Below are 27,115 nucleotides of genomic sequence, written 5' to 3' on the forward strand. Positions count from 1 at the left end.
ATAGCCCTGTATAAATTTAAGGAACCAATACCATTTTTCAGTAAAGTTTATTTCTCTACCTTTAAACTCAGCATAAGAATTAATTATGAAAAGTAATGTACAGGGTGTTAATAGTCTATTCCATTGTAGCATGTAAATTTAAATATCTTTAAATATCTCAAAAACTAAAGATTTTAAACATATTTAACCTTTATAATAAACGCCTTTTTTTGCGCCCAAGAATCCAAAAATTATATAAAATACCGTGTGTTCCATAAGAAAAAATATAACTTTGGTATGGATCTTAGTTCTGAGACCCTGTATATTTCAAAATAATTTTAAATTGTGCACGTTGTCTCCCCACATATATCCCTAAAATATTTTGTTTCTACATCTTTCCGTTTTCGTATAATCAACCGAGGCGAATGCATTGCGCTACCCTATATATTTATTTTCACTATTAACCTCAAGATTCAATTTTTCCTTAAAATATCCAGTTAGTAGTAGGCCGCGCCGAGTAAAAAACTAAACGGTTGTCATGGTGATCGGGGCATACCTTTGATGGATGCGTGACATTTCATTTCAACAGATTGAAGTGTGCATAGACAAACAAATAAAAAGAGACTGACAAATCCCATGGTAAAGAGTGGGACCGCGTTCCCGTAGCGCCACTCAGAATAACAATTTTGAAACCAATTAGCAGGACAATGGCAGGACGTACGTCTTTATTGCTATCTTTCTTTATTATGTGTGCTTTATATGAAAAAGAAAGAGATAGGTATAAAACGTATCGTAAGACATTACGCACATTCTGGCGGGCGGGAAATTTAAATTATCCACTATTAGTAGTATTCTTTCATTCTGAAACTGAAAATTTTCACTTAAACTGATTTATTCCCTATACCATGTAAAGGGAACGTGGTGTAGGGAATAAATCAGTTTAAGTGAAAATTTGCAGTTTCTTTCAGAACGAAAGAATACTACTATTATAAGGGAAATTATAAAAAAAGCAAAAATTGTACTGTTTTATAAACATATTTATTTATACATAAAAATAAATAAACTTTTTATAATATAATAACAAAAAATAACAGTGTTTATTCCACCCACCTACCAATTTTAAATGCAGAAGAACTGACTGTTGCAGGAAACGATCGGCCATTTTTTTTAAAGGGCATTAAACATTTCATTTTCGAAAAAACGGGTCCGGTGAACTATCCTGACACACGATTTTTGCATTTTTCTTTTTTTTATCAAAAAGTAACCATTTTTAGTAGTAGTTTTAAATAAAAATAAATGGAGATTATGCACAGAATTTTAAAATATTCTAATTGAATTTTAGTAGTTTTTGACACATATTTGACGTTATAGAGAATTTTAACACTTGATTTAACATGACAGCGACAAACGGAAAAGCAATGTTGCCAGTTATACTGAATTTTCTTTTTCTGTTTTTTATTTTTATTTTAAAAAAACAGCAATTTTTAATAATAAAAATGCGTTGGTAATGTGTGAATGGGAAAACTAAAAAAAACTAAAGCAAACAAAACACGCTTGTTTAAACCAAAATATCAACCAAACAGATAAAAAGGAAAAAAAAACAGCCAAACCAACCTAAACCAACCCGACCAAACCCTAACCAATCCATACAAAACCAACCAATACAAAACCAACCAATACAAAACCAACCAATAAAAAACCAACCAATACAAAACCAAACCAAACCAACCAATACCAAACCAAGTCAACCTGAGTCAAACACAAACCAAAGAAATGAAAACACGCTTACAGCGTGTTTTCTTTGCTTTTGTGGATTACAGCTTACAGCGTGTTTTCATTGTTAGAGCTATAACTATAGCAATTGTCTCGGCGCAACGCGGCAGTAATTTAGTCAATTTGATAAACTAAAGTAATCTAATTCGTATTAAAAAAAAATTAAAACCTATGACGTCATTTTTTTCTTAAAAAAATATGCATGAAACTCCGGATAATTTACTAGCTGATCTGACAACCATGTATCAATTCGCAATATTTGTTTAAACTCGACCTTCACTACTGACAGCGTAAACATAGAAACGGATATAAACAAGTCCGCGATTCTTTCAGTATCACAAAACATCCCCCTTTAGAACTTTTTCTTTAATGGCCATAAGCGGGAGTAAAAGACCAACCGCCCGAACAAACACTAGAGGCGCCACCGGTCATCAAATGGTGAAAAAAACTGCGAAAATTTAATTATCTAATTTTGACACAAGGGGTCGCGCTTAACTTTTTTAATTTTTATTTTAATTTTAACTCAATATTCATTGTTTTCAAACTATATTATTATACTTTGTTGTATTTTGTGAATGTATAAATGTTTTCTTAGTATAAAGTTGCATTATATTAATTTAAATTATATTTACATATTTAAAATATAAATATTATGACATATATGTCAGTTGCCGTCTAAAATGTCATCTTGATAACAAAAAGTTAGTTAATGTCAGAAATAGTTAAAATCATGTTAAACTATTAAAATTTACAAGTTATAATTAGATATTTTATATTATTTCAAAATAATACAATAATGGTACAGCGTTATATTGATATGCAGGTCCAAAACAAAAAGTGCCGTTATATTTTTCAGTTTTCGTTGTCAGCCGCGGAAGTTTCAGTGATTTTAGTGTTGTCGGATATTTTTATTTGTGAAATAGAAATAATTGCGTTTAGATTGCAAAACGAAAAGTGGAAGTTTTATTGCAATGTAAGTAAGCGTTTGTCCATTTTATATTTTACTTTTTTCATACCTACGACAAATATACATATATTGAAATTTTATAATTCGTTTTATTTAAAAAATGTTAAAAAACAAGCTTGTAATCCTGTAATTGACATAATTGTTATGTAATATATTCCATTTAAATGTAATATATTACTTTACAATTAAAAAAATGTAAATTTAAAAAATATATACAGGCAATAATTGAAATTTTTAGCGTGCGAACAAACACGAGAGGTGCTTTATTATTTACTTTCATTTCTTAACATGACAGACGAAGTTCTAAAGGGGGATGTTTTGTGTTCAGTATCGGTTATGGAATTTGCCCAGGAATTTGCTATAAAAATAAAATAACATTTTTAAGAATGTTTTTTTTATATGAAACGTGTTTTTCCGCATCAGATTTTAGCCAAAGAATCCAAGAAGTTCATTTTAAAGTAACATAAACTTCATTTTCTAAGAAAAATCGTGTGTCAGGATAGTTCACCGAAGCCCGAAAAAACTGCCTAATTGCAATAACAAAGTGAATATCCAAGCAAAGAAGACTTTACGAAAATCATGATCCTGGACCATTTTCAAGTCCAGTTTTAATCCTAAAACAAAAGTAAAATAGGTATATTAATAAAGTTTCTGGTTACTATAAACCAGCTATAAACTATCTACCCAAAAATGAAAAAAATTAATTGTATTAATTTGTTATGCTAAGAGAGGTTCGAAATATTTTTGACACTACTACTTCTACTTTTTTCTTAATAAGATGATAAATATAACTACTTACTTTTATTTTACAGGTTGTCTTTAACATATCTATCAGAGAAAGGGGGTACCAATACATATAAAAAATAGATGATACTGGCTCCTGCAGCAAATAAAATAACAAATAAATAGTATAACCTAAAATTATAAGTAACAAAATATAAGTACCTATATGGAACAAAGGAATTTGTTCCCTATCCATATTCATAAGTCAATAAAATGGAGAGTTTAGAAAAAAAGATAAATCACCAAAAGAAAAATTAACAACATATTAACAAACATGACAAATTGTCATGATGTTGTCATCTTGGTTGTCATGATGACGAAAACGAAAGGCGATTGTTCCACAGATTGATTGTTCTAATTTCTATTTAGAAATTACGTTTTATATGGCTGCTTTTTTCTCTCTTGTTATATTAGACTGAGATAGTGGGCCCAATAGACGCAATGCGCAGATCAACATAAATAGAATGAAATTTTGCGTTCTGTGATGCGCTACGGGAACGTTGTCCCTCTCTTTGCCATTTAATTTGCCAGTCTCTTTTTATTTGTTTGTCTATGGAAGTGTGTGCATTTTAAATATTAAAAAAATAGTAAATTTGAAAATTTTGAGAAATATATGTTTGAATGTTATATTGAGCTTAACAAACATAAGCAAATGAGACTGCAGTATCAAAATTTGAATATTTCTCACGGTTTCCTAGATAGCCTATAGAAACAACCAAAATGGTCCACCCTGTACATGAGGAGTCTCCCCACGAGAGATGGCACATGTTTTTTGAAACACCCTGTATATGCTGGAATCAACCAACTAGAATTTAGACATTTAATATAGGTATATAAAATTTATAGTAGATAACTAAACTTGAAAAAAAAACTCTGATTTTTGTTTGCTTTACTTTTGCTGCTTCAGATTCATTTGTCAGATAATATAGTATTATAGTGATATTTATACTTACACAGCATCTTCTTCTGAGGGTGATTGTGTACTCTTAGGCGGCTTATAATCATTTATTTCCTGTAAATGTTCTTCTTTAACAAGTATGTAAGACCTAAATTTCTTTTCTGCTGCTGTACTTGTAAGTACTAATTCATGCCATGTTAAGACTGTTGAAGCACACTGCCAACAACACTGAAGGGGCAAGTTATCCCCATCATTTACTTTTATTGGCAAATAAAGATTAATTTTATTAGCCAAGTCATTATTTACCCCGTCCTCACTATATATACTAACGAATTTATCACTTTCATTAGCACATACCCTACAGACTGTATGAATATTAATCATTTTAGTAAGTTCATTTTTGTTCAATTTTACTGTGAGACTGATCAGCCCCAACACTTCAGTAGTCATTTTCTAAAATCTTTTATCATAAATTTTGTATTCCAAATATGATATAAAAAATTTACCTGCAACGTTAAACTAAAAGCACATTACTTTTGAACTTATTAATTAAAATCACACAATGTAACGTAAATATGTCCAAAAACTACTATTGCAATTATTATGCAGGTGAAAACTAAAAAAATCAGTAAAAACAAGGTTGTTCCTCTGGATTGCTCTTCAAAATACAAGTTTCCATGAATAAATTCTCATCTCCGTTGAAATCATGTTGACTACCTTGCAGAATTAACTAGACATTTTTATCTCTGCATTGCAAATTGCAATAATTATTGGGCAAAATGGAAAATAAACGTTAAAAGGATTTTCACCTATTTCCTATCTATTTCTCACAGAATTTGCCACAGAACAACAAACACAGAACACAGAACATCACAGACAGCGTTGTTACAAGGGCAAAAATTTTTGTACTATAAATGGTGTCGAAATTGTACTTTTTTAAGTGGGATTGTACATTTTTGGTGCAAAAATGTGGGGTCATGTGATCTCTCTATTTACCTTTTTACCACAAAATAGAAATCAAGAATCATCAATTGATTTCTATTTTGTGTTTTTACCAAGTTTTGGTACGTAGGATGTATCCACACTATCCTAAAAACAGCGCAACGGCGTATTGGCTTAACGACCTTGAATCGATTCCCTGCAATTCTATTGGCTGAAATTTTTGCCAGGTGAGTTTGACAGATAAAATTTCTGACAGATGAATTTTTCAGCCAATAGAATTGCTGGAAATCGATTCAAGGTCGTTACGCCGATACGCCGCCGCCAGGACCATTAAGTCCCGTTCTCAGAACTGCGACTGTCGCCAGCGACACTTCAAAAGCACCAATGAGATTTGTACAAAATTCAAACAACTGTCAATTTTAAATTTAGTACAGTTCTCATTGGTTGTTTGAAATGTCAAACTGTGTCGCTGTCGACACGACGCAGTTCTGAGAACGGGGCTTTAGGATACATTAAAATACGCAACCAACCGTCCAATCAGATGAAAGAGGTACGTACCCTATCGTTGGGTATTGTGCAATCACGTGATGCTCATGTCGTATGACGGTTAAATCTTTGGTTAGAATTTTTGTTGTTGTTTTTACCTGTTTTTACAGTTTTTACTTTATTTTTCTATTTACATCAGATTTATATTTTGTAATTGCCTATCAGACAATACGTATTTAGAAAAATAATAAGAATTAGGATCGTGTTTTTTTAAATCCTGGATATTAATTGGAACCCTTGATAACATTACTGCTTTTGATATAAAAAGTGCATTTGATTATTTACTTGGGCTAGGATATTAAAATATCGGTTGGATTGTACGACATAAATAGATGTAGGTATGATTATTTATATATATGTATGTATTTATAAAGCTTACTATCTGTTTTGCATTTTCAGTTTTTGATCAGACATTTCATTTTATTTGTGAAATGCCCACAAAAAAGCTTCCCATGATTCAACATCAGTGTGTTTGCTGCATAATGGATCATTCCTGCTGAATTTTTAGATCATTTGAAGACTACATGGAAAAAACCAGATAATATGTTACATTTTCATAGAAATTGATAGCGAGACAATTTTATAGGCAAGTGTTAGCATTATTCGAGGCACCATCAAAGAAAGCAATAATAATATGCTTAGTCCCAGAGATATTACAGCTTAGTTATTTTGCCCTACAGGAGAAAAACCAGAGTAGTTCACTCGTAATTGCATTTTCTCGGCTCCAGTTAAAATGAACAAAGCTGGTTTTTCCTGTGGTCTTCATTTGAAATAACGTAAATAAATGTTTATACATATGTATGTGATGATTAAATTGGTGTTAAGGAAATAAAAATGTTTTTCGATATTAATATATACCTATATATGTATATTTATTTTGAAATAAATTACACTTTTAACAGTTTAATGGAGTTTTTAAAGCCAGTTATAATATTTATATTTTAAAAACTTGAAATCATGTGGATGTAATCACGCATTAAACCACAGACTAACTTATATAAGTCAAAAAGTAGATTTTAGTGTTAACTTTATATAACTTGTAAGTAAAATAATAAATAAAACAAATATGAAAAAACCAACAATTCTAATGTATATATTAAAATACAGTACAATAATAGGTATCTGATACCCTCACTTAACGTAGAATAATATTCTACCCAACTCAATACTATGTCCAACATGAGTTTCAAATATATCGGGCCCTAATCGTTCCTGAAAATAATATTTTTTTACATTGTTATACCATATTCTAAACTATTTAATATTTCAGTCACTTAAAAAGTTAATTTGTATTGAATAATTGTCTACCATTAAAGCAAATTTGGACTAGTATTTTTAATGGGCATATTCTGTGTATGGATATAGGTACTTCCTCCAGATTTTGGGTTCAACCAATTTATTCTTAAAACCTGAAACATCTACGTATAAAAAATAGACAGGTTACTAATTATAATAAAATTTACCCTTAGAATTATACTTCTTTAACAAATAATTTCCATTGGTATACTTTTCCATGACAAGTAATCAACTTCCTAACATTTTTTAATTGATGTAATACTTCCTCATGATGCGAAAAGAAAATCTTTTCTTTAGCACACAAAGGACAAACGATATGTTGGCTTACTTTCAGATTAGTTACTTTTCCATAGATATCCTCATGTCAATTCAAAGACGATGAACATGAAAATGATCATCACATGAAACATCACAAACTAAAAACCTAATAAACAAGTTTATATCGAATATAGAAATAAATTTAGTGTTCTTACCTATTATCGTCCAAATCCACGTTAATAGATAATTAATTTTTTGGATTTTTATCTTTTATTTTTAAATATATCTTTCGAACTACTGGTTTTAGTAATTATTAAATTAAACGAACTAAAAAGTCAAATATAATAAACAATTCTCTTGTCAATTGTCAATTTTCTCCAGGCACCGAACATTATTGATAACGCACGATCTACGACGATTACTCCTTTGATCTGATTGGACGGTTCAATGACGGTTGGTTGCGTATTTTAATGTATCCTGCCGCCGCCGATCCGCTTTTTTTAGGATAATGTCGATGCACCCTCACAGAATTATACACCATATGCTATCCTCCTTTCACGCAGTTGAGCAGCTCTGAACCTAAGCTCTGAACTGTTTAAGAACGCGATACTCTCCCTCTATTCAATTTAGTTCGCGATACTCTCCCTCCATTCATAAAGTTCAGAACTGGTTCCGCGCCATATGGAGGCACCAGGCTATCTCGCACAGCTCCTTTCAGAACCGTTCTGAGCAGCCCAGCGCGTAAAGCTCTGGAACTTGAAATTCGCAAATAGAGGACAGCAATACAGAAGCTACAAAGAGCTTTGAATAGCATTGGTTAAATGGGAACTAATTGCGTGACGTCACGTTTGACATCGGGACACAATAGATCTCTAAGGTCGCAGTGATTAGCCCCCCTCCTACTCACCGCACGGATATCAAACTTACGTCACAACTTACGTTTGACATCCGTGCGGCTTGAACCAGGGCCATGTAAGTGAAATATTAAAAATGGTTCCAGCAAAAGTTTCCCAATTATGACGGATGATGGCGCTGATCGTCAAAATTTTTGTACAGGGATTTTGCTTACCGACAATACGACGTGAGCTACGACCGGACAGGACCAATCAGAATGAATGATCAGTCTTTCTTGGACATTTGCCGCGGGAGTGTGTGTTAATTTCTGTTGTGATAAGTGTGGTTGTGTTTGCAGTTTGATTTTTCGGTTTTGATATTATGTTTGGTTTGGATATTATGTTAAAATTAATTTTGAAGTATTGTATCACCTGTTTTTATGTAATAGTACTTTTTTTAGTTCTATGATCTGATATGTTATGATTTGTTAATGTTTGTTTAACAATGTTATACCAAAGAGGTTATACTTAATATACTTATCAATTTGCATAGCCTAACTTTTTTATCAATAAACTTTGTAGATTTTCAGATTATTTAATTCCTTTTGTTTCCATTTGTAATTTTATTTTTAAGACATATTATGTGATTGTTTCACATAATATGTTTTAAAAAAATAAAATTGCAAATAGCGAATAAAAATAATTAAAATAAAAAAGTGTATTTTACAATTCCCCCCGGCCCCGCACCCCTTTGGCTAACCTATAATGTCAGCTATGTCGAGAGATGGCGTTACGAAAATGGAACCGATTTATTACAAGGAACTTGGGCTTCTTTTTCCTTAGTATATTCTGTGGCTTGAACAGCATTTCAAGTGATGTATAATTCTGTGCCTCTGCTCCTAGCAACCTGCATTTCAAATCCACGCATCGCGTATCACCGTTCGTCTAAAAATATGTACGTGGGTTTAAGTTTGGGTTAGTTTGGGTTTGAGAAGTAAAGGTGGGTTCATACAGCCAAATAAAATAAAATAAAATAAATAAGGAATTCGGTAATGGTGTGGATCCGGTGGCTGATCTTGAAACGAGTTTTTGCTGCATATAGTCACTGAGGGTGCAGCCACACTATCCTAAAAACGGCGTATCGGCGTAACGGCGTAATGACCTTGAATAGATTTCCAGTAATTCTATTGGCTGAGGGTGCAGCCACACTATCCTAAAAACGGCGTATCGGCGTAACGGCGTAATGACCTTGAATATATTTCCAGTAATTCTATTGGCTGAAACATTCATCTGTCAGAAATTTTATCTGTCAAATTCATCTGTCAAAAATTTCAGCCAATAGAATAACTGGAAATCGATTCAAAGTCGTTACACCGCGCTACATACGCCGTTTTTAGGATAGTGTGGCTGCACCCTGAAACATTCATCTGTCAGAAATTTTATCTGTCAAATTCATCTGTCAAAAATTTCAGCCAATAGAATTTCTGGAAATCGATTCAAGGTCGTTACGCGGTTACGCCGATACGCCGTTTTTAGGATAGTGTGGCTGCACCCTGACACTACGCATGCGCACATCTTCGATGTTGCCAGATTGCAAGTTATTTTGGAATTATTTTCAGTAGAAAACAAATATGTGCTTTTCAGTGTTTTTTTTTGTCAATATATACCGTATGATCGAAAAAACGGCGTCCAGTTGGCTGGGAAATGACGATTGGGGACATTTACCATATAAAATGACAGCGATCTTCATTTCATAGTCATCGCTGACGCTATTTTTTTTCAATCATAGTACGCCGGTATATTATTTATATTATTATTTTAATATTTCGCACAACACGTGAACACGCTTATTATGTATTTTCATAGTCAATAAAATTAAAAAGAAATAAAATTCTAGATTCCCATAATTAATCTAATTGCTCTAGATTGTTATACTATGTTTAAAAAGTGCTTTATTAAAAATTCGGGAAATTAAAAGGGATGTGTCCAAGTTTTTTCTTTTTTTTTAATTTTTAAATGATGTAGCTCCATGTCATGTTCATAATAGTTTTTTTTTAACATTCCATCAAAACTACGGAGGCCTTAAAAGGTCTTTTAGCCTCCGTAATTAAAATTGTAGAATCAGCTTCAGCAACATTAACTGTTACCTTGTTTAATTCTGCTTCTTACCGTATGATCGAATAAAAACGGCGTCAGCGATGGCTATGAAATGAAGATCGCTGTCATTTCATATGTAAATTTATATGGGAAATGTCATCGATCGTCATTTCCAAGCCAACTGGACGCCGTTTTTATTCGATCATACGGTACATATATTGCATTAATTTTTCTGCTACCTTAAGATTTCTCTATTCTTACACCTAATTTATGTGATTTTCTTAGCATATATGATTTATAAACCATATTTTTCCTAATGGAAGGATGGAATAGGATATGCAAAATTAAGTAACATCTTACTTATAATGTATTAATTACACTCGCCAATTTTTCCCACGCTCGAATTTAAAACGTCCCACTCCGACGATGCGCTAACTGAATTAAGCGACCGACAGTCAGCCTCATTCAGTCGATGCATAGTGTGATGCATAGCCTCCACCTGTGGCGCGTAGGGCCGTATTACGGAAGATTTTAATTCGATTTTTTTTTCTTATATTTAACCATAGGTATTTGTGCTTTTATTTCAATTTTATTTTTATTGATGGAATGGGAAAAGGTTTTCCGGGATGTGCGGCTGCTGGTTGCACAAATAATTATGGAAATAATTCAAAATATAGTCTGTTTAATTTTCAATTCAATTCAAAATTAATGTTCAATTCAAAAGTATATTCACACTCTAGAGCTTTTCAAAACGATGAAGACTACTTATTTGGAGGCTTGCTAATGCCAAGTGACCATTTTTTTATTTAGTTTCTTCATTGGAGGCTATTTTTATAAGCTTTTATTTAACTTGCTTTGTATGTAACTATGTCCATTATCAAACAATATATTATAATATAAATAATATATTATAATATATTGTTTGATAATGGAAGGATGGAATAGGATATGCAAAATTAAGATATTTTAACATTTATTTTCCAGACAAAGCATAATATAGTATTAAGATTAAGACATAACAAATATTATAAGGAAGATCTTAATATAAATCACAAACTAATTACAAACTAATCTTAATTTGGTCTTGGATAAACACAGGATACATTAAAATACGCAACCAACCGTCATTGAACCGTCCAATCGGGAGAACCACATCTGTCCTAATGAGCATCTGTCCTACCAGTTGTTCGGGTAGAGTCGTCCACCCGAACGCGTCCCGAACGTTAAAAACAGCGTTGTCAGGTTGTCGCATTTTCAAGAAGCAATTAACAAAATTTTCTGTATCGGAAAAAGAGTGTAAGGTATTTATATTATGTAAATATAAAATAAAAATAGACTAGAGACTTACTTAAGACTTTATTGACATATTTAATAAATAATTACAAGGTTTTATCTAAATTATTTTCTTGTGTGTTTGGTTGCCTATACCTAATTTCTAAAATAGTTTATATTATGCATTGTTTGTTTTTTTATTCTCACAAATAAGAAATAAATGTTTTATAGTTTATATTATAAAAAATCAATGATTATACATTTTATTTACACCCCTTACACTGTTTGTGTACTACCAAGGTATATTTCTTGACCTCTTATGATAAATGGGCACAAATAGTTTTATTACTTAATGCTTAGATTAAAATATTTAATCTATGATTAAAATTTCCTAATAATATATTTGTACATTAAATATAATAGACTAGAGGCCCAATTAAGAGTTTACTGACATAATTACTAAAGTTCATCTAAAGTTACAAGATTTTTTTATATGTATTTTTGGTTGCCTATGACAGGCATGAGGGCAGGCGTTTATTTAACTCACAAATAAATGTTTTATGGTTTTTATTATAAAACAAGGGATTAATTTATTATACACCCCTTACACCTTCTCACAAGATTCCAAGGGGAATATGTCGTGACCTCTTATATTAAAATGGACAAGGTTTATTAGTCCTTGTCCATTTTAATATTCGTCAAGTCAATGTTTTAGTTACCCATCAGCGTCTTTAATAAAAATCTAATGTATTCTATCTAGTGTATTTTTCATAGAAATGATCTGACATCATAAAAAGCAAATTTTATCAAAAAACTTTTTGATTATCTATATTGTTTAACTTGTAGTTTAACCTAACTTGCACATAATTTTTTAAATTTAAAAGCAGCCAATTTTTTTTCTTGACAATATGGTGAACTTTTAATATAACTAAACTCACTTTATAACTTAATTTTTGTAATATTCGTTTTTAATTCAATTAGAGTAAAAATTAATTAGGATACAATTTCTAATTTGAAAGATATGAAATTTCATCAGTTTTCCAATTAAATAAATATACAGGTTTTCTAAAAATATCTAATTTACTTATTATTTTGACATATCTACTAACTTTAATTTTTTTGTTTTTAGGTATTTATGTTCTTTTTAAAATAAATTAAGAAGAATGATTCAGAACCACGGATGTGTGTTCAGAACTGACTCCTTTCGGCCCAATTTAATTAGATATGTTATAAAACTTACAAATAAATGATTTTTTTTCAAAACGCAACAAAAGTATTAATTTTGGCGACGTGATTGATAAAATAAAAGTAATTTTAATGCCTAGGCATAAAAATAAAGCACTTTTTACGCATAAGCACAAAAAGTACGAAAATATATTATTAAACTGATATAAAGTGTCAAATTCAACGGCAGGTGTAACCATAGTTTCTCGATATAAGTACCGTATGATCGAATAAAAACGGCCTCAGCGATGGCTATGAAATGAAGATCGCTGTCATTTTATATGTAAATTTATATGGGAAATGTCATCGATTGTCATTTCATAGCCATCGCTGACGCCGTTTTTATTCGATCATACGGTATAATTAGTTACAAGGTATTACTTTTAAATCTTGTTATATTATTTGCAAAGTTTGAAATTGTTTAAAAAAATATTTGTGACGTTTGAAAAAATAGCATGTCCTATTCGAGTTAAAATGACGGTTTGTGCCTATGGCCTGTAAATGAAATAAATTATTTTATAATATGAAAAATTGTTTACCTTTTATTTTTTATAGATTATTGTCAAAAAGTGATTGGGTGCAGTATTAGTAATAAGAATAATACACAATGGTCACAGTGGTCGGCTATGAAATAATGATTGCTGTCATTTTTATATTTAGAATTATATGGGAATGTCATCGATAATCATTAACAAGCTAACTGGACGCCGTTTTTTTCGATCATACAGTACTATACAATTGAAAAAATTGCTGCTCTTCCAGCTGTTTTTTTTTGATTTTACAGTATTTATATATATATTTATATGTAATTTGTTTTAATCAACTTTACATATTACGGTTTTTTATGAATTCCTTTGCTCACATATTTTGTTCTTATTATTTTACTGGTTTTGTTTCAAGGCACTCAGGCAAGAAATACCTAATTATTAATGTTAAATTATTATTAACTACTTTTAGGGGTCGTTACAGGTAGTCTCTTTGCTATACACAGAATAACTAATTAACTAGTTACTTTTTACTACGAATAAGCTCTCCATAGTCTCTTACTTTCACTCTCATTAACATAATTGGAATAAAGTGAAAAGAAATTTCTGTAAATTTCAGAATTTTCCCTTTTATTATTTTCTTTTTGACAATTTGGAGATCTTTTTTTATAAAGTACTTTTTTATAACCTTTATACCGTAATTTTTGTAATTTTAATAAATAAAATGTTTTTAGCAATACAGAGTATTGCAACCACAGCTTCTACAACTTTAAGATAGATATTTTTTTCTGGTTATATTTGAAAATTAATTCAGATCGATACATTTTTTAGTTTGAAAAATATTTGAAATTCTATCAGCTTTGCAATTTAAAATACAGGTTTTCTAAAATACCTTAACTTATTATTTTGACATACTAAATTAAATCATTTTTTTGCTTTTAGGTATACTCGTTCTTTTTAAAAATAAATTCATATTGATTCTCAGATTGATTAAAAATATTTTTAATCTAGAAAGATAATAATACAAATAAAATATACTTAAAAAATATTTATTACATAGAATAGGTATACTAGAGTTGGCATTTCAGGCCTTGGGTGCCGATTTTGTGTGTATGAAGAGTCACGGTCCAACACGCTTAGTAAAATAAGATGTGTACTATTTGTATTTGGCAGAATAAGTTGTGGATTTTGTTTCTGAAAACAATAAATTTATTATATTACGACTTTGCTGCACACATGTATGGATAATTGATTTACCTTTATGCTTTAATGTTCAGACTTTACTGTAGTTTACGCTGCATCATTCTAAATTGTTCCCGAAGGGTATCCTGAAGTCTTTATACATTTGTCCTACGTCAGATATTTTTCTGTAATCTTATATCATTGTCCTGACGTGAGATCTTCTAAATAAAGTATTCAAAAATACCCATGTTCTGTCTAAGCAGGTTTTTTTATCCTAGAGCTTAATATTCAATAAATCTACAAAATAAATGAGTTAACGAGGTTATAAATAGAAAACAAAAATAAATGCCTTTATAGGATCAGTCCTCTTAAATGTGCTATGTGATACCTACGATTGATAATGATTTTCATGTATATGAAAGAGTATAGCCAATATGCTTATTACAATCAGATGTATTGAACTTGGTATTGAATGCATAGGAAATCATCAGATTAAGTGTGGTTATGTAATAAATATTTTATATTTTTCTATCTCCGACCAGATCACCATAGCGATTCACACCTACATGCGCCAGAAACACCAACCTAAGGCTTCGCCGATATGTCCTTATTAACTAGAAGTATAATATAAAGGTCTGTGGTCTAGGAAGGCTGACACTTATGTCTCCATATAATCGAAAAACGGCGTCCAGTTGGCTTGAAATGACGATCCTTGACATTCCCTATATAATTTTACATATAAAAGACACCGATCTTCATTTCATAGCCATCACTGACGCCGTTTTTTTTCGATCATATTGTACCTACCACATGGTACATACCTTACCTATCTCATATATCATATGCCTTATGGTTTTTAAAGATGATAAATTGTCTTTTGTATTATGCATAGCTGTAATTCAAAAGAAATACATTTCGTAAAAATACCACAATGTTATAGTGAATAGATTCATAATAAAATACTTACTAGTTTGCTTTTCCAGTTTAACGGTACTTATTTATCAGTTTTAATCAGTTTTCCCTTTGAGTTTCCGTGGAGATTTCTTAACCTTAAAATTTTCACTCTTTTTTAAACCATCTCATTTTTGCTCATATTTTTATAATACTTATTATGCCTAATCACATGCCCGTGCTGTTTCCTGAAGAATGAATTTTTGTAAGTTACGATCTTGTAATTAAAACAATATCACATACCTGGAACCACAGAAAGGGACATCATGTGGGAAAAGATAATTAAGAACGATTTTTTTCCGTAGTATCACAGCTTGGTATTTTCAGAATTTGTGGATAGCTTAATATTTTCTAAACATTGTTGAAGAATCGTTTCACAGCTTTTGCCTGAATACATATTATCTAGATACACCCTGAGATTTCGAAACCCATGTAGACGTATTCTTATATAAAAAATGACATTATCAAAAGGTAATCGTGATTTTGCTATCACTTTCATTTGTTTATGCTTTTATTTGTAAAATATTTCCCGCTTATTTTATATCGGGTTCTATTACATTATTCATAACATTATTCGTCAATGTTCATAAAAATTATAATTTTAAAACTTTTTTCTAGAGGTTAATCTTGTCAAATTTCAAAACAAAACAATATTGAAAAGTTTTGACGTTGACAGATTTAGTAATGTTAGCCAGGACAAAATTCCTGAAACAGAATTTTTAGGACTACGAATTTACGCCCGAAGTGACATTCGGTTGGTAGGACAAATACCCGCAGGACGAATACCGCGGAGAACCACATCTGTCCGAGGTGGCGCAGTATTCGTCCACACGGGGTATTTCCTTACCAACCGAACGTCACTGGGCATGTTCGTAGTCCTAAAATTCTGTTTCAGGAAATTTTGTCCTGGCTACCGTACTAAATCTGTCAACGTCGCATACTTTTCAATCTTGTTTTTGTTTTGAATTTGACAAGATTAACCTCGAAAAAAGTTTAAGAATTATAATTTTATGAACATTGACGAATAATGTTATGATATAATGTAATAGAACCTGATATAAAATAATCCGGATAATAATTTACAAATAAAGCATAAACAAATCTAAAGTGATAGCAACACGATTACCTTTGATAATGTGTTTTTTATATAAGAATACGGTCTACATGGGTTGAAATCTCAGGTGTGTATCTAGATAATATGTATTCAAAACAAAAGCTGTAAAACGATTAACAATTTTAGAAAATATTAAGCTATCCACAAATTCCCTGAAAATAAATTAATACGTGATTTGGCGGAAAAAAATGTTCTTAATTATTTTTCCCACATGATGTCCTTTCAGGTTCCAGGTATGTGATATTGTTTTAATTGCAAGATCGTAGCTTACAAAAATTCATTCTTCAGGAAACAGCACGGGCATGTATTAGGCATAATAAGTAATTATAAAAATATGAGCAAAAATGAGATGGTTTAAAAGCAAAGACATCTAAATATAGGTAGACAGAACACTCCATTCATAAAACTCAATTTTTTAGAATCATACATGGTTTGGCACTTTTATGAGAGTTAAAAAGAGATGGGTACATAAATATGACAACACGGTTGAGTTTCGTTTGTCTTTCTGTCATTTCACTCCATCAGTGGCGTGACGGTGGTGTGGTGTTTTTTTATCAAAAATTTTAAAATAGTTATTTTGTGTATTTTAATTTAAATTTTAATTTGTAATATACGTAGTAATATCGATAATATACAATGTAGGGCGTTTGCACCAAGAGTTTTTAAGCAAAACTTAACATTATGGTTTAGCTTATTTTCTTTGCACTATGCTTTAATCTAACTTGAATTTATATTTAAATTAAGCGGTCAAATTTCCAGGCTAGTGGTCACTTTGAACCTATCTTAGACACAAAAATTGTTTTAACGAGGAAGAATTATTGTTATTCCTTTGAGAAAAGCTAAAAGTGTATTATGATACCTCTACGTAAGTTCGATGATTACTTTTGATATCCTAGACGTCGATCAGTAGGTATATTCATTGAAAATGGATTTCCTCAAGAGTGGATGTAAGGAAAAATCATATTGCCAAGAAATGAACCTCCTTAAGTTTTTAGGACAGAGACTTTTAAACGACACTGTAATATATATCCTCGGTTTAATTGAACAAAATCTAGAATATCAAAATGAGAGGTAAGTTGGAATGCTAGTAAATCTAATGTAGGATAAATTAATTATATTTATACTTTGAACCATTGTTCTTTACTATTTCCAGAAACAACAGTATAACTGCCTTAAATCAACAACAATTTTATAGTATATTTGGGTTTCCTGGGATTACAGAAATAACATACATTACATTTTTTACATTACAATATAAACACTAATTAAAATTATTAAATAAGTTCTCTTTGAGAATTTTACTGTTCTTTTTTTATTTCAATGTCTAACAACCCTTTTTTTCTTTAGCTTATGTTCTTCTCTGTTTTGAATACTACTACTTTGAATTTTGCCCATCTCCATATTACAAAAAGAACAGCCTTTTGTCTAGTAAATTAATATCTTCCCTTTTCTTCTGTTTCTTTGTAACCATCAGTTTGTTTTGAGACTGAAAAAATATCTAAATATATTGAATTCTCTTAAAAAGTAATAAAAATTCAAAACACAATGAAAGGTTAGTACTTACAAATACCAGTAATTCTATTAGTTTTCTAGACAATCTATCACCATCATGTTTTTAATCCCACAATGCTCTTCTCTCATTTTTACATTGATTGAATATATTATTATCTTCCGTTTTTGCTTTTTGTATACGTGGACCTCCACCAGTTAGTCAAAATATATTTTAATAATTGATTTTCTTTTACATAGTATTTATACATACGTTGTAAGCTTTCCATACAAATTAGAAAGCCCAAAAATCCCGTTTTTCTTTGTAACTATGGTTGACCTTTCTTTTAAAGTAAGTCCAATAATATACAATTTAATTATTTCAAAATTATTAAAAAGTATGTTGTTCTTATAATTTTGGTAATTATTTTATATGAATATTTTGTAAATCCATTCTGAGAGTTAAAAATATCAAAAATATTGTTGAAAACTAAATGGAATTTAGAGGCCTCCTAAAAAAACTCTGGGCCAGTTTATGTATCCCTTATAAAATTCTATGTTTTCGGCGAATAAAATGACAATGTTAAAGCAAAGGATAGTAGCAGAAGATTGGATTTTTGTGTGGCACAGGTCCTTTTAACATTCTTTCAAAAATACTTTGTACTGGTTCAGCTAAGGAAGCCTAAAAAAACATATATTATCTCTATTAATGTTATATCTCTATAATATTATTATTAGACACATCCAAATTCACTAAAGGGTTTTAAAATTTAGATCTGGCCTTGTCATGGAAATTAGAACCTTCCATTAATCGTATTTATGCCACTGTCATATGGATTTTCACAAAATTAGACCAGAACTAAATTTAAAACTTGTTAATGAATCTTGGGGACAGATTTTGACATAATGGCTGTAGGACTAAATTATTAAATGGCTGATAACTTTACATTATTATAGTTCCCCTCCGCCCGCCACTCAAATATATACATAAAATAGTGTGTCCAAGATAATAATTACAAGCACTGGGATCTCAGAAACAGTAAGAGATACAGCTTCAATTATTAGAAATTGCTTTTATTGATTTTTTACTTGATTTTTATATATTTTTGGATCCTCATATATAACCTTTGACTTATAACCATTATGTTTTTTTAAAAATGTCACCCCTGCATACCTATATTCATACCCTGAATGGTCAATTCAGTTATTCACTTATCAAAATTTTTCTTTTAAGTAATCAATTAACTGATGCATTGATATTATTTTATTTTTCAATCTTCTAAGACCTATTTGTAAAGTATGTATTTTTCATTTTCTTTGTTTCCAAATTTTTACAAGACTTAAATTTCTACATAATATCATTATAATGCCTCATTAACATACTTCTTTCTGAAATTAAAATAACTTATGCACAATTTTACTTAAGATACAGGGTGGCGCCTCTTAAATGCTACCAAGGAGAAAGAGTTTGTATTGAAATTAAATTTTGGGAGTATATGTAGGTTAATTTAGAGCATTTAAACATATAAATGTGATAAAATATGTGTTTTTTTTAAATATGGAGTTCTACAGGGTGTCGCCAAAAAAGTTACACAACAAAGTTTTGTTTTTTGGAATGGGACACCCTATATATTATTTGATTTTCGGATTCTATGAGAAAAATAAAGGTGAATTTCATTATTGGACTAAAATGTAATTTTAGTCCCTTTTATTTGAAATGAACACAGCAAGTTTCCTTTTATTTGAACACCCAGAATACTATTCCGATCTTTTAATTGCAGTGTGCATTCATCAATTAATAGAATGCTTAAGGTCAAATTTTAATTTGGTTAAATATACAATGAGTAAATTTCCATCTAGGTAGCTGTTATTGAAATTTAAAGTTTATTCATTATTTTCACCAAATGTGAAATATGACAAGCCTTACATTTTAGACATATGCTTCTTTAATGAAACTCACCTTTATTTCTTTCCTAGAATCCGAAAATCAATTAATATATAGGTGTTCCATTACAAAAAAAAACTTTGATGCATAACTTTTTTTGGGGACACCCCGCAGAACTCTTGATATTTCTATAAAATGCTTTCCATTATCCTACATATGCTCCCAAAATTACATTAACGATAAAAACCACCGTTCTCTTTGGAGCCTCCGCGTCGTAGGAGAGGCACCACCTTGTATATAATGTAGAGGTAATTTTTACCTTTTTCTGATACTTTGACGACTTTCTTGAGATAATAAATATCCAACTATTGAGAGATCAGAAGATGAGGATTGTCTTACTATGCTGTAAACAAACAAAAAAACATTAATAATTAATTTTTCAATAAAACCTATTTTCGTTTTTAATTTTTTCCTAAATACTAATAATTTCCTTCTATAGTATTAAATTTATCATTAAGCGAGAATGTTTTCTAGTGCAAAACAAAAGCTCACTCATAGAAAATATATGTAAACAAAAACCAACACTATGGCAAAAATTATGTAGTTTATGATCTTATAATGTGAAAGATAATTCCAAATAACATATCCTTGACAAAACATATAAAATAAAAGATAGCTATGTTAATTATACAGGGTTTCTGGATATTCGACCGATAAAGCTTGACAATGAGAAGCAACAAGTCTCTACAAGCTAATGACATAAACAAATTGTCCCCTTTTCTGCAAGAAAGATAGAGATGTCAATTTTTAAATAATTAAGACGGCAAACAAAAGCAGAAAAAAATGTTATTTTGAAAAAGCTCAATGTGTCAAAGTATCCCGTCTACTATAGTTACGTCAAAAGTATGATTAAGAATGTATTTAGATTTTTTACCGCAAAAATTGTGTCTCCGAAATTTCGCGTCTCTATTTTTTTAAAAGAAATACCTGGATATGTCAAAATTAAACTTACTATTGTGACACCCTGTATGTTAAAAAAAGTAAATACTTCGCAAGAGGGTGTACAGGCCGCCACCTGTATTCAATAAGGCACAGTACACTACTTGACAATAATAGTTATAATGAGAGTATTTCATTTAAAATATATTACATACTAGTTGAAGCCTGGCGCGTCCCGCCACGACATCAGGAAAAAAAAATTATTATTTTTAATTAAATGAAAACAAAATATCATCCGGCGATGACAGTTTTTAGAAGAGCCACCATAGCTTTATCTTTTAGTAAAAAAAGCAACTTTCTAGAGCAAGTCGTTACTTCAGTAGAGACGACACAGATAAACTTTTAGCATTTTATATTATTATTATATTATTATATATATATTACTTTGTTATGAATACAGCTATATTCCCCATTCTGTTAAAAATACAAGAGCTTTTAAGCCTTGTCAGTCAAACATCCAGAATACACCTTTACAAAGAGCACATACTGGTTAATTCCAACTTCTTTTTCAATGCCGTTTCTGTTGTTTTGAGGAAGGGCTTCTTGAGAAGGGCTAGTTTATCTTGTATGATTTTAGGCAAAATCCTGTGAATTTTAATTAATTATCAATATTAAAATACATGTATAAAATGTATCAATGTTCTTACAAATTTGAGGGGCCAGCCAAACTGCCAATCGCGGGACTAGGTAGGGACCTTCTCTAGTCCCTCAACTGGTCTGGAGGTTCATTTATCTAAAACATTTTTTGGGTGGCGGTACAAACTAGAAGAAAACCTAGAGTAAATACTAATATTAGTACAATACTTATTTATTAACTGTTAAAATGTATTTGACTGCTTTTTACCTGTATGATAAAGCCCCAGCAAAAATGGTACTATCTATTTGAGGCTCAGAATTTGGTCTTATTTGCCTTCGATCCAGTTAATTCGGCGATCATAATATTGCTCTTATCAAAATCATCAGAACAAATTTGGACACACGTTAGTTTGATTTTTTCAAATTCAAAGAGTGAAATCGATCATTGTCTAAGCTCAGTATTTATAGGAACGCTACAAAAGTACTATTGGTTACATATGCAACACATACATATTAAGTATTATAAATCTATTTAATAATATATGTAAAATAATAAAAATATGCGGTAAAAAAAAAGGAAAAATTAACCTAAAGGAAAAATTTTCCAAGGTTTATTTTCCTCTATTTAAAACACCAGATGAGATATGTACTCGTCTGTGAATTGTGTGTGTGTGGGTGTATAGGTAAGTGTGGGTAAAAGTGTAAAGGGTTCCAAAAATAAAAAAAAAATATCATAAATGAAAGAGTAAAGAATTATCATAAGTAAGGCTTATCATTATCATTCAAAACAGTGCATATTTTTTAAGTACTGAAGCATCATTATAATTTTATTTATTTTATTAACTTTTTTAATTTGAATTTTAATACCTATATCTAAACCCTACCTATTATGTAATTACTTATAGAATTTTTTATAATAAATAAATAATAGATCAATCATATGTAAGCACCGGCTAATATCTAAAACCTGCTAATGTTAACTAGAGTTCAATAATATTAATATTTAGATTGCAAAAACAGTTTTTCTTTCAACATTGGGGGAGAAATGTGGAAATTATCTAGCCAAAGTCTGAAGTAATTATAAAAATTAAATGTCTTTAATTGAACATTAGCTAACTTTGTCATACTAATTTAGCATACATATAGGTACACATAGTTAATATAGAATATAACTGAATAATTTTGATGTTCAAATCGTGTTCAAATTTCAGGTATTAACTACCTATAACAGCAACAGCTGTTTTATTTCCAGCAGATATTAAGCCATAACATACACAATTTTTTAAGATATTTGTAGCGGTTTCGAATGTTAGTTGGTACTTAGATATATAATATAAAAAAGGTTTTTAAATGTTAAGTTGAGAACAGTCAGTATTACCCCTGAGCATTTTTTACCACCAACTGTAACAGCGAAATGGATAAATACTTAAAATAATTGACTTAAATGTAGATCGGTTTTGCCAAGATTTTGCCTGAGGTCTAACTGAGGATAAGTATAATTTCACAATCAAAAACGCCAGCAAATAAGAAGATATACGTATTTTTGTAATAATCTACTTATAACTAAAAGTACTTAGATACGCTACTGTAAAGGCATTGCTAAAGGTAAAAAAATGTAATAACACTTACCGTCCAAATATCAACCAGGAGTTAGAATAGTCCACCTTTAACAAACTATGCACTGGCGAACCATTGTAGATAGTTAAAAAAACTACTTTAAATAGTTTTCTTTGCAATAAATTCTAATAATTATTCGAAAGTTGTCCGAAATCCACAAACACTTCCAACGGTCGCAGAAAACTCGCAACAATGCTCCGTTGAACAAAAGTTGAATGAATACGTCAAATGTCAGCGTAATTTCTACAGATTCCGACAATTCGTAGTAAAAATTAATCCGTAGCGATGCCGGATTGTCTTAGTAATTTCCCTAATATATTTTAATCGTAATTTTAATATAATTTAATTAGAAAACTAATAATAATTTCAAAGGTATAATCCTAGTATAATTAATATATTATAATTAAAATAATATAACTACACAAATATTTAGTCTAATGACCTTGTAATGACAATAGCATTTAGAACTCAAACCGTAATCAGCCGAAATCTACCACCGGTCACTTAAAATTGGCATCATCGATTTTTGTGCAACACGGTTCGTGATCGCGGTAAAATGTAAATTGTTTCGTCTCCTTTTATTTAGATGTCTTTGTTTAAAAGAGTGAAAATTTTAAGGTTAAGAAATCTGAAACTCAAAGGAAAACTGATTAAAAACTGATAAATAAGTACCGTTAAACTGGAAAAGCAAACTAGTAAGTATTTTATTATGAATCTATTCACTATAACATTGTGGTATTTTACGAAATGTATTTCTTTTGAATTACAGCTATACAGCATAATACAAAAGAGACAATTTATCATCTTTAAAACCATAAGGCATATGATATATGAGATAGGTAGGTATGTACCATGTGGTAGGTACAATATGATCGAAAAAAAAACGGCGTCAGTGATGGCTATGAAATGAAGATCAGTGTCTTTTATATGTAAAATTATATAGGGAATGTCAAGGATCGTCATTTCCAAGCCAACTGGACGCCGTTTTTATGATTATATGAGACAGCCAGTGTGTCAGCCTTCCTAGACCACAGACCTTTATATTATACCTTCTAGCACAAGGACATATCGGCCAAAGCCTGGGTTGGTGTTACGCGATGTGAGAGTGTTGAATCGCTATGGTGATCACTGGTGGGAGATAGAAAAATATAAATATTTATTTACATAACCACACTTTAATCTGATGATTTCCACAGCCACTTCCAATACCAAGTTCAATACATCTGATTGTAATAAGCATATTATCCCATACTTCATATACATGAAAATCGTATCAATGCGTGTATCACATAGCACATTTAAGAGGACTGATCCTATAGCAGCATTTATTTTTGTTTTCTATTTATAACCTCGTTAACTCATTTTATTTTGTAGATTTATTGAATATTAAGCTCTAGGATAAAAAAAACCTGCTAAGACAGGAACATGGGTATTTTCGAATACTTTATTTAGAAGATCTTGTCAGGACAATGATATAAGATTACAGAAAAATATCTGTCGTAGGACAAATGTATAAAGTCTTCAGGATACCCTTCGGGAACAATTTAGAATGATGCAGTAAACTACAGTAAAGTCTGAACATTAAAGCATAAAGGTAAATAAAATTATCCATACATGCGTGTGCAGCAAAGTCGTAATATAATAAATTTATTGTTTCAGAAACAAAATCCACAACTTATTCTGCCAAATACAAATAATACACATCTTATTTTTACTAAAAGCGTGTTGATCAGACACTCTTCATACACACAAAATGCGGCATTCATAGGCTCGAAATGCCAACTCTAGCATACCTATTCTATGTAATAAATATTTTTTAAGTATATTTATTTGTATTATTGTCTTTCTAGATTAAAATATTTTTAATCAGTCTGAGAATAAATGTGAATTTATTTTTAAAAGAACGAGTATACCTAAAAGCAAAATATTTAAGTTAGTTATGTCAAAATAATAAGTTAAAAGGTATTTTTTAGAAAACCTGTATTTTAAATTGCAAAGCTGATAGAATTTCAAATATTTTTCAAACTAAAAAAAATGTATCGATCTGAATTAATTTTCCAAATATAACCAGAAAAAATATCTATCTTAAAGTTAGCAGCTGTGGTGCAATACTCTGTATTGCTAAAAAACATTTTATTTATTAAAATTACAAAATTATGGTATAAAGTTATAAAAAAGTACTTTATAAAAGATCTTCAGGTTGTCAAAGAAAAATAATAAAAGGAGAAAATTCTGAATTTACAGAAATTTCTTTTTCACTTTATTCAATTATGTTAATGAGAGGAAAAGTAAAGACTATGGAGAGCTTATTCGTGAGTATAGCAACTAGTTAATTAAGTTATTCTAGTGTATAGCAAAGACTACCAGTAACGACCCTAAAAGTAAAGCACATAATTTAACATTAATAATTAGGTATTTCTTGCCTGAGTGCCTTGAGACAAAACCGGTAAACAAATAAGAACAAAATATGTGAGCAAAGGAATTCATAAAAACCGTAATGTGTAAAGTTAATTAAAACAAATTACATATAAATATATATAAATACTGTAAAATCAAGAACAAACAGCTGGAAGAGCGGCAATTTTTTTTCAATTGTATAGTACTGTATGACCGAAAAAATGGCGTCCAGTTAGCTTGTTAATGATTATCGATGACATTCCCCATATAATTTTAAATATAAAATGACAGCAATCATTATTTCATAGCCGACCACTGTGACCATTGTGTATTATTCTTATTACTAATACTGCAACCAATCACTTTTTGACAATAATCATAAAAAATAAAAGGTAAACAATTTTTTTCATATTATAAAATAATTTATTTCATTACAGACCATGAGTACACAAACCGTCATTTTACTTGCGAATAGGACATGCTATTTTTTGCAAACGTCACAAAATATTTTTAAACAATTTCAAACTTTGCAAATAATATAACAAGATTTAAAAGTAATACCTTGTAACTAACTATACCCAATATGATCGAATAAAAATCGTATGTCAGCGATGGCTATGAAATGACAATCGATGACATTTCCCATATAAATTTACATATAAAATGACAGCGATCTTCATTTCATAGCCAATGCTGAGTCCGTTTTTATTCGATCATACGGTACTTATATATCGAGGAACCATGGTTACTCGTTGAATTTGACACTTTATATCAGTTTAATAATATATTTTCGTACTTTTGTGCTTATGCGTAAAAGTGCTTTATTTTTTATGCCTAGGCATTAAAATTACTTTTTATTTTATCAATCACGTCGCCAAAATTAATACTTTTGTTGCGTTTGAAAAAAAATCATTTATTTGTAAGTTTTATAACATATCTAATTAAATTGGGCTGAAAGAGTCAGTTCTGAACACACATCCGTGGTTCTGAATCATTCTTAATTTATTTTTAAAAAAGAACATAAATACCTAAAAACAAAAAAATTAAAGTTAGTAGATATGTCAAAATAATAAAAGTAAATTAGATATTTTTTAGAAAACCTGTATATTTATTTAAACTGGAAAAACTGAGTGAAATTTCATATATCTTTCAAATTAGAAAGACTGACTATTTTATGATATTTTCCATAGATTTTATCTTGTATCCTAATTAATTTTTACTCTAAAATTGCTAAAAACAGATATTACAAAGAATTAAGTTATAAAGTGAGTTTAGTTATATTAAAGTTCACCATATTGTCAAGAAAAAAAAATTATTGCTTTTAAATTAAAAAATTATGTGCAAGTTAGGTTAAACTACACTTTAAACAATATACAATGATTTTGTGATAAAATTTGCTTTATGATGTCAGATCATTTCTTATGAAAAATACACTAGTTAAAGCATACATTAGATTTTTAGTAAAGTAGACGCTGATGGGTGTGATAAAAGATCATTGACTAATATAGCCTTGTCCATTTTATTTATAAGAGGTCACGACATTATTCCCACTT

General features: G+C 30.1%; 3 long non-coding RNA genes across 6 annotated transcripts; 1 reads left to right on the forward strand and 2 right to left on the reverse strand.

Annotated features, from left to right (window-relative positions):
• Positions 1-6,957: 6,957 nt before the first annotated feature.
• Positions 6,958-7,690, reverse strand: LOC115874766. 2 transcript variants are annotated; one of them, XR_004048897.1, is made up of 3 exons: positions 7,658-7,690; positions 7,352-7,608; positions 6,958-7,297 (listed from the first exon to the last, which is right to left on the reverse strand). It is a non-coding gene; the product is annotated as an uncharacterized LOC115874766 (long non-coding RNA). The 2 variants fall into 2 exon arrangements; XR_004048896.1 differs by lacking the exon at positions 7,658-7,690 and having other exon boundaries at positions 7,352-7,651.
• A 9,081-nt stretch (positions 7,691-16,771) lies between these two features.
• LOC115874765 lies at positions 16,772-16,939 on the forward strand. Its single transcript, XR_004048895.1, has 2 exons — positions 16,772-16,833; positions 16,889-16,939. It is a non-coding gene; the product is annotated as an uncharacterized LOC115874765 (long non-coding RNA).
• Positions 16,940-19,408: 2,469 nt separating this feature from the next.
• On the reverse strand, positions 19,409-21,961 carry LOC115874763. Of its 3 annotated transcripts, none has more exons than XR_004048893.1 (5): positions 21,817-21,961; positions 21,620-21,734; positions 21,447-21,557; positions 20,293-20,376; positions 19,409-19,477 (listed from the first exon to the last, which is right to left on the reverse strand). It is a non-coding gene; the product is annotated as an uncharacterized LOC115874763 (long non-coding RNA). The 3 variants fall into 3 exon arrangements; XR_004048892.1 differs by having other exon boundaries at positions 21,460-21,557; positions 21,620-21,746; XR_004048891.1 differs by having other exon boundaries at positions 21,620-21,746.
• Positions 21,962-27,115: the final 5,154 nt, after the last annotated feature.

This window comes from Sitophilus oryzae, unplaced genomic scaffold, assembly GCF_002938485.1.
Source record: "Sitophilus oryzae breed Bouriz unplaced genomic scaffold, Soryzae_2.0 scaffold_1297_pilon_pilon, whole genome shotgun sequence".
Lineage (NCBI taxonomy): Eukaryota > Metazoa > Arthropoda > Insecta > Coleoptera > Curculionidae > Sitophilus > Sitophilus oryzae.